Source organism: Sturnira hondurensis, unplaced genomic scaffold (assembly GCF_014824575.4).
Source record: "Sturnira hondurensis isolate 20B ecotype Veracruz unplaced genomic scaffold, ASM1482457v3 Scaffold0004664, whole genome shotgun sequence".
NCBI classification, from domain to species: Eukaryota; Metazoa; Chordata; class Mammalia; order Chiroptera; family Phyllostomidae; genus Sturnira; species Sturnira hondurensis.
The window spans coordinates 17,053-31,844 of record NW_028077295.1 but is presented as its reverse complement, the minus strand read 5'-3'; the positions used below and the strand labels follow the sequence as shown (position 1 = coordinate 31,844).

The window sequence follows — 14,792 nt, the reverse complement described above, 5'->3', positions numbered from 1 at the left end:
TATTTTCTTAAATCAAGTGACAGTCTTTCAACCAAATGATTTTGATTTGGAAGTTAGAGGTCAACAGAAACTACATTGTGCACAACCCCCAAGGCATCTCCTTGTCATTTTAGCCCATTTTTGCAAAAGGAAGAAAGTTTCTATCTAAAATTCTGCCTCATAAAAAAAAAACAAAAAAATAAAATAAAATAAAACACCACTAATGAGAAGAAGGAAATCAGTGAGAGTTGGCATTCTGAAGTGGGAGTGGGCACACACAGCACACAGGCAGTTACAGCAGGTCCACTTAGTGATAATAGAGGAGGTAGGTTGTGCTGTCAACAGTGGGCTTCACCACCTGGTACTAGTCATAGATGTGCAGCCAGCTGTTCAGACTGACCTAGAAGACATCTGTAGTGTAAGGACCACCTGTCATCCCAGTCACACTGCTTCTGTGATGGTAGAGCACTGCAAATTGTCTATAGGTTGTGTGGCATGGAAGAAGGTATGACTATAAAAGGGAAACATGGGGATCTTTGTGGTGATGGAAGTTTCATATGTTTTGACCATGCAGCTTTTTTGTGTGTGTAAAACTTCAATATCAACATCAATATCCTGGTTGTGATATTGTACTATAGGTTTTCAAGATGTCACCACTGGGGACACTGGGTAAAGAGTATACAGGATCAATGTATTATTTCTTATAAGTGCATGTGAGTCTACATTTACCTCAAAATTAAAAATTTAATTTTAAAGAAGTAAAAATATAAATAAATAAAAATTAAAAATAAAATTCTTATTTTTAAGTCCTGGAGCAAGCAGTTCTTTATTAATTTCAAAGTTTATAGGGTATTCAATATTTTTAAAAGATTTTATTTATTTATCTTTAGAGGGGAATGGAAGGAGAGAAGGAGAGAAATATCAATGTATAGCTGCCTCTCATGCATCCTCTGCTTGGAACTGGCCTGCAACCCAGGCATGTGCCCTGACTGGGAACTGAACCAAAATCCTTTGGTTTGCAGGCCCGCGCTTCATCCACTGAGCTATATCAGCCAGGGCAATATTTAATATTTTTAAAAGATTTTATTTATTTATCTTTAGAGGGGAATGGAAGGAGAGAAGGAGAGAAATATCAATGTATGGTTGCCTCTCATGTGTCCCCTGCTGGGAACTGGCCTGCAACCCAGGCATGTGCCCTGACTGGGAACCGAACTGCGATCATGTGGTTCGCAGGCCCATGCTCAATCCACTGAGCTACACCAGCCAGGGCAATATTTAATATTTTTGATAAGCTTCTAACATCCACCAATCTTCTCTTAGTCAAATTGTTTTAGGTGCAGCACGAGGACAGGAGGAAGTTTTTCCAGAGTCACCCTTCAACTGATATCAACCTCTTGTTCGGTTTCTGTGCTGTGACTCTGGCAAGATCCTCTTGCCACCAAGTTTTCCAATGCATCCTGAACTATATGTATTTTGCCAGACTAGATATCCAACTGCAGTGTGGAAAATGGCTGCAAAGTGGCAGATTATTTTGAACTCTGCTGGTAAGCCACAGACCTGATGTGTCCACCAAAAATGCTGATGATTAGGATCTGAAAAAAGTGTGCCTAGTGAGTGACTAAAGTCTTATTTCTGGGTCCCATTTGCTCCCAGTCATACTCACTTCCTTTGCCTGGTTCTTCCTCTCTTCTTCATTCACTGATTGGCTTTTGGGTCCATTGAAAATAGTAACTTGCTCATTATTTGTTGAGAGAAGTTTCTTTAAGTTAACGATTCCCCATAAAATCCATTTAGAATGAAGCCTAAATATTCCTCAGCATCTGTTGACCCTTTTCAGACAGCATCTTCTTGATTATCAGGAGTCTATTAATATATGTAGGTTTAGCCCTGGCCAGATGGTTCAGTTTGTTGGAGCATTGTCCCATGCACCAAAAGATTGTGGGTTTGATTCCCAGTCAACACACATACTTAGGTTTCGGATTTGATCCCCAGTTGGGGTATACACAAGAAGCGACCAATTGGTTTATCTCTCATATCTCTCTCTCTCTCTCTCTCTCTCTCTCTCTCTCAAATGCACACATATATACTTAGGTGAGGGTATATATATATATTTTTTCAAAGGCAACTCAAGGGCAGATATCCTTCATAATTTTATTCCCAAGAGCTTGTCGGGATTTTGGAGGTATTGACATATTAGTGAACTCATTCATTAGCCTAAGAAGCTGTTTATCATGACTGTTGACCTACAAGGTCTTTACACTTTAGAATACAGAGGAACGAACTTCACCAGGTGATACATAAGGCTGCAAGCAACCAGTGCCTGCAGTATAGCATAAAATAGCATCAGGTTCCTTACTGATTAGTCCATGAAGTTGCAATGATACTGATTTATGTATTAGGTTTATATTCTCCAGTAACTGCAATCTTTGTGGCTACAGGGTCCTCTGAAACTGGAACAAGCCCTTCCTTGACTGCAGCCTATTTTTCAGAGACCAGGGGAGATGTGGCAGGAGGGGATACTTAGTTTCCACAGAAACCACAGGTGAAGAGGAGGAGAGCTTAGAATCATGGAAAAGACTAGCCCATGGTTTAGGTTGACTGATGGGAGGGAAGCCTGCCACAGATGCTGGGTTATGGGTAGGAGGGGGAAGTCCTCTCAACAACGCTGGATCTGAGTCATGCTTTCCACAGTGTGCAACACCACCCCATTGGCAGTTGAGCCCTTACACAAGGATTCAAGTATTTGCCCTTAGCAACTCCAAGGTTTTCAGTAGTATCAGTCCCGATATAAGGTTGAGCCACAGCTGTCCTCAACATGCTGCCCCTGACATCCTCTGCAGAGAAACAGGACTGTTTAAAGTCAGACCCCTGGAAGCCCCCAATCTGCCCTGCAGTCCAGGACTCTGAGGAAAGAACCACCAGGAATAGCATCACTGATGAAGCCTGTGAAGTCCTGAGGGCTGCTACAGTCTTAGGTGTCCCCAGCAAGGGCACATTGCCCATCAACTCTGCATCATCTGTGCCTAACATGTTCAGGACTGCTTGTCTGGCATGGCCATTGACTAGGGCTTCTGTGGAAATACTACCCTTGCTGACATCTTTCTAGTGACTATAATAACCAGACAGACTTCTTTTTTATGATCTCTTTATCTAAGACCACCTGAGATACCATCATTTCCAAAACTTTCGCCTCCATGTTGGAACTGCCATCCAGAGCAAGGGTAGAGCTTAAGTACTGGCAATCAATAGAGCTGTAGTTCACTTCTTTATATATGACATCAACTTTTTGGAAGTTGTGGAACCGAGAATAAATTTGGGGCCTGAGGATTCAATGTGCTTGAAATACTGTAGTTGAGAGTTCTCTGCAAAGTGTCTTTGGCTTCCAAACTGGATTATGTGATATTCTTGTCCATCAGGTAGTTTGTGCACCACACAGAACTGTTCCATGGTATAGAGGAAGCTCAACTGAAGAGTGAGGAGTCACAAAGAACTGATTGAATTCATCAGGGCTAAAATCTCCAAAAGTAAACTGTGGGTTCTTGAGGGCCATGGCAGTCCCTCTCAATGAGCCTAGCTGCTCGCTGGACTCCTCATGCTGCTTCCCCCACTGCTGCCATCTCCTCCCCTGCACATACACTGTCAAGTAAAATTTGTAAATGAGAAAATGTTGACACCAGAACCCCAGAAGGACTAAAAGGTGTTGGACTTACATGTCATTAATAAGCCAGTAAAATGAATCTCTTTGGAAGAGCATGTTATCAATGTAATGTCACACTTGTGTTTCTGGAGAAAGATGGATATATTCAAGATCAGATTTGCCAAGATTTTATATGATAGCAAAGCTGTTGGGGTACCCCATGGGTAGCCTGAAAAAAGTAGATTTTACCCCTTTGGAGATAGAAGCAAATTGTAGCTGAAAGGCCATTGAAATAGACATTGAATAGAATATTTTACCAAATCTATAAAAGCAAAATATGTACCTGTTGTTGATTGAATAGAATTAATAACTTTAATAATATTGGACACTGGGTATGAAAGCCTTGGATGGAAACACAGCCTTAAGTTTGCAGTAATCCATCATGAGGCACCCTTTATCTTTTCCACATTTAAGAGCAAGCAAAATTAGGTTGTCAGATAAAGAAGCAGTGGGAATAATCACTCCTTTCATCAATTAGGTTTTATATAAGTTTTAATTATTCAAGGACCTATTTTTGGCTTACATTAGCCCATATTAACTTTTTAAACTAGAAGTCCATGAGATCTCATTATTATTATGCCAATTTGTGTTAAAGACTTACTTTAATTTTAATATATTATTTATTATTTATTATAGAGCATCTATGCCCAATACAGAAGATTTTAGAGCAGTAGGCACTATGACTATGAGAAATTTAAGCAAGGCTACAGTTAAAATAGCCATTGCCTTGTGTTTTATTTTGTTACTTTTAAATGTTATATGAAGCCCTGGCTGGTGTAGCTCAGTGGATTGAGTGTGGGCCTGTGAACCACATGATCTCGGTTTGATTCCCAGTCAGGGCACATGCCTGGGTTGCAGGCCAGTTCCCAGCAGGGGACTCACGAGAGGCAACCATACATTGATATTTCTCTCCTTCCCTTCCCTTCTAAAAATAAATAAATAAATAATTTAAAAAATGTTATATGAAGAACAATGTGTAACTTTAGTGGAATCCTCAGGTATAAGTATAATTTGAGGCCCAGAATTAGATCCATGAAATTCTGCCAACTAGTATATTTTAGCAAATGTTCAAGTTAAGTCAGAACCTAGATGCAGAATTCACAAAAGCCAATCAGTGTGCCCTTGTCATCCTTTTTTGTTATAGAAAGTCTTTAGTATATGAATTTTCTATATGTTTCTGGATTTCTGATAAATCACATTATGGAACTTTAAAAATGTAGTTGTATATTAGGTGTATATACATAATTTATTGTACATTTATATTAAAATGTGATATTTATGTATACTTTATTTAATTACCTTTTTACTCCTTGATGCTGGGGGATTATTTTTAAATCAATAAGTAATCTAGGGCTTGCATTATGTTTGTTAGATCTACATATGTTCAGCACATCAGGTTTCAATTTCCTTTTCTCCCCAATTTGGGTTTGTAGCTGCCTGAAGCCACAATTTTCTTCCTTACTCCTTCTTCCTTACTCTTTCTTCCTTACTCTTTCTTTCTTTCTTTCTTTCTTTCTTTCTTTCTTTCTTTCTTTCTTTCTTTCTTTCTTTCTTTCTTTCTTTCTTTCTTTCTTCCTCCCTCCCTCCCTCCCTCCCTCCCTCCCTCCCTCCCTTCCTTCCTTCCTTCCTTCCTTCCCTTCCTTCTTTCCTTTCTCTCTCTCTTTCTTTCTTTCCTTCTTTCTTTCTCTTCCTTTTTTTCCCAGGCTTTTAGCCACTTGAGGCTGTGGTCTTCAGTTTCTGTGTCTGATTCATTAGAGGGAAAGAAAGGAAGGGGAAGAGGCCTGGTGCCTTTAGGCAACTTCACCCTAAAATGGCCCCAGTCTCAAGTAAACTCAATCCCTTCCCCCACTTTCTTTTCTTACGCAAAATCTTTAGAGTGGCATATATATCTAGGTGTCTGAAGGGTGGGGCAGGGGTGCTGAATCCAGCCCTCCACCTTGTTCTTTCTGATACAACACCTTGTTTCTACCCAGCAGCAGCACCAAGCTCCTGGCCCCTGGTTAATGAGTGGTTGCATTTATACAGTCCTAAAATTATTCCAGCCTTTGAAGGCAACCTTGAGGCTGATGTGACCCCAGGTGAAAATGAGTTTGACACCCCCACTCTATGGCATTCCACTCAACCTCAGAGAGGTTAGGGTATATATACAGAACAGCAATAGTGGCCTCAAAAATAATATTGCGCCCTGGCTGGTGTAGCTCAGTGGATTGAGTGCAGGCCTGTGAACCACACGATCGTGGTTCAATTCCCAGTCAGGGCACATGTCTGGGTTGCAGGCCAGTTCCCAGCAGGGGACTCATGAGAGGCAACCATACATTGATACTTTTCTCCTTCTCTCCTTCCCTTCCCCTCTAAAGATAAATAAATAAAATCTTAAAAAATGATAATAATATTGCCCTCAAATTGTCTGACATAGTTTTTAAAAATTTTGTTTTCATTTAATTTTAAGGAGGCAACTCTTAACACATTAACAGGGAGGAGCACTAAAAAATCCCCAAGTACACTCCAGGAGATTTGTAATCTCAAATGATCAGAGAAAACTCCTCAGCCTTATAGGGAGAAGGATTCAAAGTGACCCTACTCCTCTTTTTTTTAATATATATTGTGCCACCAGTATCCATAGATGGGACCTGTAATGCCCCATGAGGTTGGGGGACAAAGATCAGCATCAGCAAGTGATGCAACAGAGGAGGGGCTGCAGGTCCCCAGCAGCACCAACATTTACAAAAGAGCCATGGAGGACTCTCTGAGGAAAGGGGACCACCTGACACCAAGAAGGAGAGTGAATTATTTATTTTTCCAAGTGCTATTTAATGACACATTGAATTGGACCAATGGAGTCACCCACATATATTGAAGGCCACTGCCCCTTAATTTTTCAGGCTAACACTCAGTGTATGCACTCAGCATGACTCTGATAGGGGAAGGAACTTCACTTCTATCCATACTGGTCCTTCAAATCACAATCACTCCAACTTACACTGAAAACTTGCCAATTCGTATTGCTCAGTGACTCCAGTTCTCGAGGAGCTATAGGATAATTATCCCCTTTTCTCTGGATTGTGGTTGGGAAGTGATATTTTGGGGTGTGTTATTGGTATCGGGACAGGATCTGCATGCATTTTATGATGGGAAATCTTGGCAGCACTAATCCTAAGTGAAAACCTAAAGCAATGTATAACAGTACACATGAATACCAGCAAGACACAGAACATTTCCAAATGATGGAGCCCAATCAGGATAGCCAATTAGTGAATCATCAGCAGTGCAAGGGTGTCTCTGAGGGTTTTCTATACATGACACAGATTATCCCATTCTGGTTGTCAACTGTGCTTTAAGGAATAATTATAATATTTAAAATGGGTTTTCTTGATGATTAATCAGGTAGAGACCCAGAATAACACCACAGAGAGGTGTACAAAAAGTGAAGTAGCCCTGGCCAGGTAGGTCAGTGGTTGGATCATTTTCCCATACACCAAAAGGTTGCAGATTAGATTTTTGGTCACGGCACATACCTTGGTTGCAGGTTCAGTCCCCCATCCTGACATCATGTACATGAGGCAACCTACTGATGTTTCTCCCTCAAACCACTGTTTCTCTCTCTTTCTCTCTCTCTCTCTCTCCCCCTTTCCTTTCTAAAATTATTAAAAATATCCTCAGATTAGGATTAAAAAAATAAGTGAAGGGGATTTATGTATACTCACAAGTCCAAAAAGAGCCGGGCATGGCATGTGCTTCAAGGGTCCATATAGAAGGAGTTTCAAGGAGGTAGCTCAACGAGGCAGGGAGAGAATCAAGAGGAAAAATGAGAACCAGTGAGCAAGTCCCTTTATTTGGGGTTAGAGTGGGCTACAGAAGCAAAAGGCATGAGGGAATTTTATTGGAACATTTGAACATGTCACAGTTACGGAAGAGCAAGAAGGGGAACTTCTGGCAAAGACCTGCCTTATTATACTGTTGCATCTGGTCCCTTATGTGAGGTCCTCTCAGACTGTGGGGATGTTGAGGTATCAGAACAATATGAAGTTTTAAAAATTTGGACTTCTGGCCAAGATGGAGGCATAAGTGGAAACACTGTGCCTCCTCGCACAACGAAATTTAACGACAACAAAAATTTAGAAACAAAAACACAACCAGAACAGACAGAAAATTGAACTGTATGGAAGTCCAACAACAAACCATTCATCCAGACCGATAAGAGGGGTGGAGTTGGCAGCCAGAGGAGAGGGGTCACAGCAGGAAAAAGCGGTGGTTGGTAGACCTGGGCACAGGGAAGAAACGAGCCGACCCAGTGAGGTGTGCAAGGTGGTTGGCTGACTGCGAACACACATTCACGTGCAGATAAACCAGAGGAAAAGAGGCAGTGAGACAGACCATGCAAACCAGGGTCCCAGTGATGGGAAATAAAGCCTAAAAGCACCAATTGAAAAAACTTGCAGGGGTTCAGGTGCCAGGAGAGACCCCCAGCCTCACAGGAAAGTTCATTGGAGAGACCCACAAGATCCTAGAATGTACACAACCCACCCACACAGGAACCAGCACCAGAAGGGCCCAATTTGCTTGTGGGAAGTGGCAAGGGGGCCGGAATCCAAGAGAGAGTGGAGCAAGTGCCATTGATCCCTCTCTGACCTTGCCCCCACATACAGCATCACAACCAAGAGACAGAGGTTGCCCCACCCTGGTGAACACCTAAGACTCCACCCCTCATATGTAACAGGCACAAACAGACCAAAAAATTAGGGCTCAATCAGAAGAACAACTCAAAGCCCTAGAGCCAATACTTCTGAGCAACAAAGAGATAGCCAACCTATTGAACGCACAGTTCAAAATACTGATGATCAGGATGCTCACAGAACTGGTTGGTTTTGGTTGCAAATTAGATGAAAAAATGAAGGCTACACTAAATGAAATGAAGGAAAATGCACAGGGAACCAATAGTGATGGAAAGGAAACTGGGACTCAAATCAATGGAGTGGACCAGAAGGAAGAAAGAAACAACCAAACAGAAAAGAATAAAGAAACAAGAATTTGAAAAAAAAAGATGAGGAGAGGCTTAGGAATGTCCAGCACATCTTTAAACATTCCAACATCCTAATTATAAGGGTGCTAGAAGGAGAAGAGGAATAGCAACAAGTGAAAAACTGATTTGAACAAATAATAAAGGAGAACTTCCCCAATCTGGCAAAGGAAATAGACTTCCAGGAAGTCCAGGAAGCTCAGAGAGTCCCAAAGAAGTTGGACCCAAGGAGGAACACACCAAGGCACATCATAATTACATTAGCCAAGATTAAAATGAAGGAAAGAATCCTAGAAGCAGCAAGAGATAAGGGGACAGTCACCTACAAAGGAGTTTCCATCAGACTGTCAGCAGATTTCTCAAAAGAGACCTTACAGGCAAGAAGGAGCTGGGAAGAAGTATTCCAAGTCATGAAATGCAAGGACCCAAATCCAAGATTGCTCTATCTAGCAAAGCTTTCATTTAGAATGGAAAGGCAGAACAAGTGCTTCTCAGATAAGGTCAAGTTCAAGGAGTTCGTCCTCACCAAGCCCTTACTATAGGAAATGTTAAAGGGACTTATCTAAAAAAAAGAAGATAAAAAATATGAACAGTGAGAGGACAGCAAACTCAAAATTATTAACAACCACACCTAAAACAAAAGCAAACTAAGAGGTTAGCTAGATCAGGAGTGGAACCATAGAAATGGAGATCACATGGAGGGTTAGCAACAGGGGAGTGGGAGGAGGATGGGGGAGGAGGTACAGAGAATAAGTAGCATAGATGGTGGGGAGAAAATAGACAGGGGGAGGGCAAGATTAGCATGGGAAATATAGAAGCTAAAGAACTTATGACACATGGACATGAACTAAAAGTGGGGAATGTGGGTGGGGGGTGTGCAGGGTGGAGGGGAATGAAGAGGGGAAATGGGACAACTGTAATGGCATAATCAATAAAATATATAAAATAAACAAAAATTTGTAATGCACTTATATAAGTGGAATCATGCAGTATTTACTCTTTTGTGCCTGGCTTATTTCACTTACCATAACATCTTCCTGATTTAATGTCTACTTTCATTTTATTATTGTCAAAGAAGAGATTTTGTATAATTTTGATCTTTTAAAATGTATTGAGACTTATTTTGTGAACCCATATATATAGTCTATTCTGGAGAGTGTTCTATGTCCACTTGAGGAAAGAAAATATTCATTCTGCATTATGATGAAGTGTCCTATATATGTAAGGACTATTTGGTTTACAGTGCTGCTTAAGTCCTCTATTGCCTTATTGATAGTCTATTATATAATGTCATATATTGAAACTACCAATTATTATTATATAGGTATGAATTTCCTTTTATATTTCTCAGTTTTTGCTTCATATATTTTGGGGCTCTGTTTTTAGGTATGGTTATGTTTATAATTGTTGTGTCTTCTTAATGGATCATAACTTTTCTGAATATATCATGCCATTCTTTGTCTCTGGTAACCAGTTTTGGCATAGAATCCATCTTGTCATATATTAGTACAAAAACATTGACTCTCTTCTGGTTATTACTGGCATGGAATATTTTTCTATGTTTTCACTTTCAACCAATTTGAGTCTATGGATCTAAATTGAGTATCTCATAGACAGTGTATGGATGGTTACATCATGATTTTTTTCTATTCTGCCAATCTCTGTGCCTTTTAACTGGATATTTTAATCCATTGCCATTTTTCTACTTGTTCATTTTAGGTGTATTTTATTGATTATGCTGTTACAGTTGTTCCAATTTTTTCCCTTTGCCCCTATCCACCTGGTACTCTCCTTCCTTCCAGCAATCTTCCCCCCTTAGTTCATGTCCATGGTTTGTGCCTGTAAGTTCTTTGGCCTCTCCATTTCCTATACTATTCTTAACCTAGCCTGTCTATTTTGTTCCTAGCAATTATACTTCCTCCTCCCTGCACCATTTACCCCACTCTCTTCCCCCCAGCTAATAATCCTCCAAATGATCCCCAAACCTATGGTTCTGTTCCTGTTCTGCTTGTTTCCTTAGTTTGTTTTGCTTTTGTTTTTTAGAGTCAATTGTTGATAGTTGTGAGTTTGTTGTCATTTTGTAGTTCATAGTTTTTTTTCCCTTTTTCTTTTTTTAAATTTATTTAATTATTTTTAAGTACAGTATTCTGTCTATTATTCCCATCCCACCCCACCCCCCATACCCCCCTCCCATTTCCACCCTTCTCAGTTGTTGTCCAAGTACTTCATAGTTTTTATCTTCTTCTTTTTCTTATACACTTGCCTTTAACATTTCATGTAACAATGGCTTGGTGATGATGAACTTCTTTAGCTTTACCTTCTCTGGGAAGCACTTTATCTGCCCTTCCATTCTAGATGATAGCTCTGCTGGATAGAGTGATCTTGGTTGTAGGTCCTTGCTTTTATCACCCTGAATAGTTCTTGCCAGCCCCTTCTAGTCTTCCAAGTTTATTTTCAGAAATCAACTGATAGTCTTATGGGAACTCTCCTATAGGTAACTCTCTCCTTTTCTCTCGTTGCTTGTAAGATTCTCTCTTTATCTTTAACCCTTAGCATTTTCATAATGATGTGCCTTGGTGTGGCCCTCTTTGGGTCCAACTTGATTGAGATTCTCTATGCTTCCTGGACCTACATGTCTATTTCCTTCACCGAATTAGGGAAATTTTCTTTCATTATATTTTCAAATGGATTTCCCATTTCTTTCTCCCCTCCTCCTATGTTGCAAATTGGACCTCTTGAACTTGTCCCAGAGGCTGCTTATACAACCCTCATTTTTTTGCATTCTTTTTTCTTCTTGTTCTGATTAGTTGTTTTTTTGCTTCCTTATGTTACTAATCATTGATTTGATTCTCTGCTTCATCCACTCTATTGTTGTTTCCCTGTAAATTGTTCTCCATTTCATTTAGTGAATCTTTTGTTTCTGACTGGATCTTTTTTATGCTGTTGAGGTCCTCACCAAGTTCCTCGAGCATCCTTGTAACCAGCGTTTTGAACTCTACATCTGTTAGATTTCTTATCTCCATTTAGTTCAGCTCTTTTTCTGAAGTTTTGATCTGTCCCTTCATTTGGGCCATGTTTCCTTGTCTTCTTGTTTTGGCAGCCTCTCTGTGTTTGTTTCTATGTGTTAGGTAGAGCTGCTTTGACTCTGTCTTGTTAGTGTGGCCTAATGTAGTAGGTATCTTTTAGGGTTCAGTGGCACAACCTCCCCTATCACCCAAGCCAGGTACTTGAAGTGCAGCTTTCATGTGGGCTGAGTACACCTTCCTCTTGTAGTTGAGCCTTGGTTGTTGTTGGCAGATCAATGAGAGGGATTTACTAAGGCCAATCACCTGCAAGGTTTGGCTGTGACCACTCACCACCAACATCCGCCCTCCGTGGAAGAATAGCTATGCTGGGGCAATGTGATGGTGCCCTAATATTGTCTGTAGCTATCCACTGGGTGTGTAGGCCCTGGGGTTTCCTGGGGGTTGCATGCCGAGGTCAGCCCCCACCTGTGTTTTTCCCAGGAAAGTCCTACCTGAGCTATAAAGCAATCTGAGGAGGCTGCTTCTTGTGGTGGGATTGGATATTCCCAGGTGAAGCCAAACTGGGAAAATAATCTGGCTGCTGCTAGTGCCTGGTCTGGAGCTCACTGAGGCAGGCCAGCTGTTGCTTGTTTGATAGGATTTAGGAATTTGTGAAGCATGAATCAAGACTAGCCATTCATATGGAAAAGCAGCTTGGGTGGGCCTGTAATTTGGGTGGGGTAGAGACTCTGAAGATCTCCATGGCAGATCCAGCATTGTTAGCCAGGTTGATGCCTCAAATATGACAACCGTCTACTGGTTCTGTGGCTTTATGGTGGGAAGCAGGGGGCTCAGAAAAGAGACAATGGCCTCTGCTCACCCAGATGCCAGCCCCTCCAAGTATGTCTCTGTTGTCCTTCAAGCTGCTAACCCAGTGCTAGAGCTCAGAGGGAGTGAGTCTGAGCAGGTGAGGCTCTGTGGGGGTTCTTTAACAGGAACTGCTTGGGGCTGTAGCAGTTTCTTTCACCAAATTAATTCCCACTTGTTTTTGCAGCCAGAAGTTGTGGGAAATTATCTTCCTGTCACTGGAACCCTGTGCTGGGTCGGGGGCCTGGTGTGGGGGTGGGCCTGCTCACTCCTGAGATATCCCTCCCAAAGTTTTATCCACCACATGTGAGTGCGGGACCAGACCATTGCACATCTGTGCCCCTCCTACCAGTCTGGATGAATGTTGTTTCTTTAATTCTATAGTTGTCAGACTGCCATTCAACTCAATTTCTGATGGTTCAGAGTGATGGTTGTTTTATATTTTAGTTGTAATTCTGATGTGGTTGTGTGAGGAGGCAAGCCATGTCTGCCTATGCCGCCATATTGACCAGCCACACTGATAGTTCTTGTAAACTTCTTTAAGAGGTAATTGTGTAAAAAATAATAACACATGAAGTTTATAACATATGTAGAAATGAAATATATGACAGCAATAACACATTAATACAAAAGAAGGAAAAGAGCAAATGTAAGCCTACTTTTGAAAGTTTCTTAAATTTTACGTGAAATAAGACAGTATTATTTGAAGTTAGGCAATGGTAAGGTAAAGGTGTGTATTGTAAAACTTAGAGCAATGACTAAAAGAGAAAATACAACCAGTTAATAAGCAAATTGTGAAGATAAATAGAATTCTAAATAAATAGCTATAGCAAATGAAAGCTAAAAATAGAAAAGAAAGAAGAGATGATTTAAAAGAAAACTTGCAGGACTTACACCACCTAATTTCAAAATTTACTAAAAGTTATAGTAATGATACTGACATAAGGATAAAAAGATAAGTAAATGGAATAGACTAGAGATTCCAGAAATAAATAGTTGTAGTTATGTCCAATTTTCCTCAAAGTTGCCAAAATGAATCAACAAGAAAAGGAAAGTCCTTTTTAATAAATGGTGCTGAAATAATTGGTTATCCATATAGAAATGAAATAACTTTGAAAATTGCCTAATGCCATATGCTAAAATTAACTCAAAATGTACCAGACATTAATTTAAAAATTCAAATTATAAATTTTTAAAAATATTTTATTTAATTTTAGAGAGAGGGAAAGAGAAGGAGAAAGAGAGGGAGAGAAACATCAATGTGTGGTTGCCTCTCATATGTCCCCTACTGGGGACCTGGCCTGCAACCCAGGCATGTGCCCTGACTGGGAATCGAACCAGTGACCCTTTGCTTCACAGGCCCGTGCTCAATCCATTGAGCTACACCAGCCAGGGCTCAAATTATAAAATTTAAAGAAGAAAATGTAGAAGAAAATCTCATTAGGTCAACAAATTTTTCTTATACAAAACACAAAATGTATAAATTCTGAAAGATAAATTGATAAATTGAACCTCATGAAAAAAGAAAACTCTTCTTTTTGAAAAAACACTTATTAAAAATAAGCCCCCCACCATGGCCCTGGCTGGCGTAGCTCAGTTGATTGAGCACAGATCTGTGAACCAGAGGATCTCGGTTCGATTCCCAGTCAGGGCACATTCCTGGGTTGCAGGCCAGTTCCCTGCAGGCCAACTCCCAGCAGGGGATGCGCGAAAGGCAACCATACATTGATGTCTCTATCCCTCTCTCCTTCCCCTCTAAAGATAAATAAATAAATAAAATTAAAAAAAATAAGCCCCCCCCCAAATTCACGATATTTCTATCTCACAAAGAACCTGTATCCAGCATATATAAACAAGTATTTAAAAGCAATAATAATAAGATAAATTCATGATAAAACTAAAAAACAAACAAACAAGAAAACAGAGTGGCAATGCCAAGGCTTGAAATGTGTGAAACAAACTCTCATGCATTGATGGTGGAAGCATAAAATGATAGAACCACTTTTGAAAATACTTTGATGGCTACCTGAAAGTTAAATGAAATGGTATGAACATGAATTTTGGGGAATCTTTATTCATCCTAGCCAAACACTGTAAACCAGTCAAGTATCTGTTAACTGGTAGATACACAAATTGTGATTTAGACAACAATGGAACACTACAGAAAGAAAAAAAATGACTGATATACAAAATAACATCAATGCATATCAAAAAATTTATGCTAAGT

General features: G+C 40.2%; 1 pseudogene; it reads right to left on the bottom strand.

Moving 5' to 3' along the window:
- Positions 1 to 271: 271 nt before the first annotated feature.
- Positions 272 to 3,578, bottom strand: LOC118986895 (ubiquitin carboxyl-terminal hydrolase 10-like; annotated as a pseudogene).
- Between the last annotated feature and the right edge of the window lie 11,214 nt (positions 3,579 to 14,792).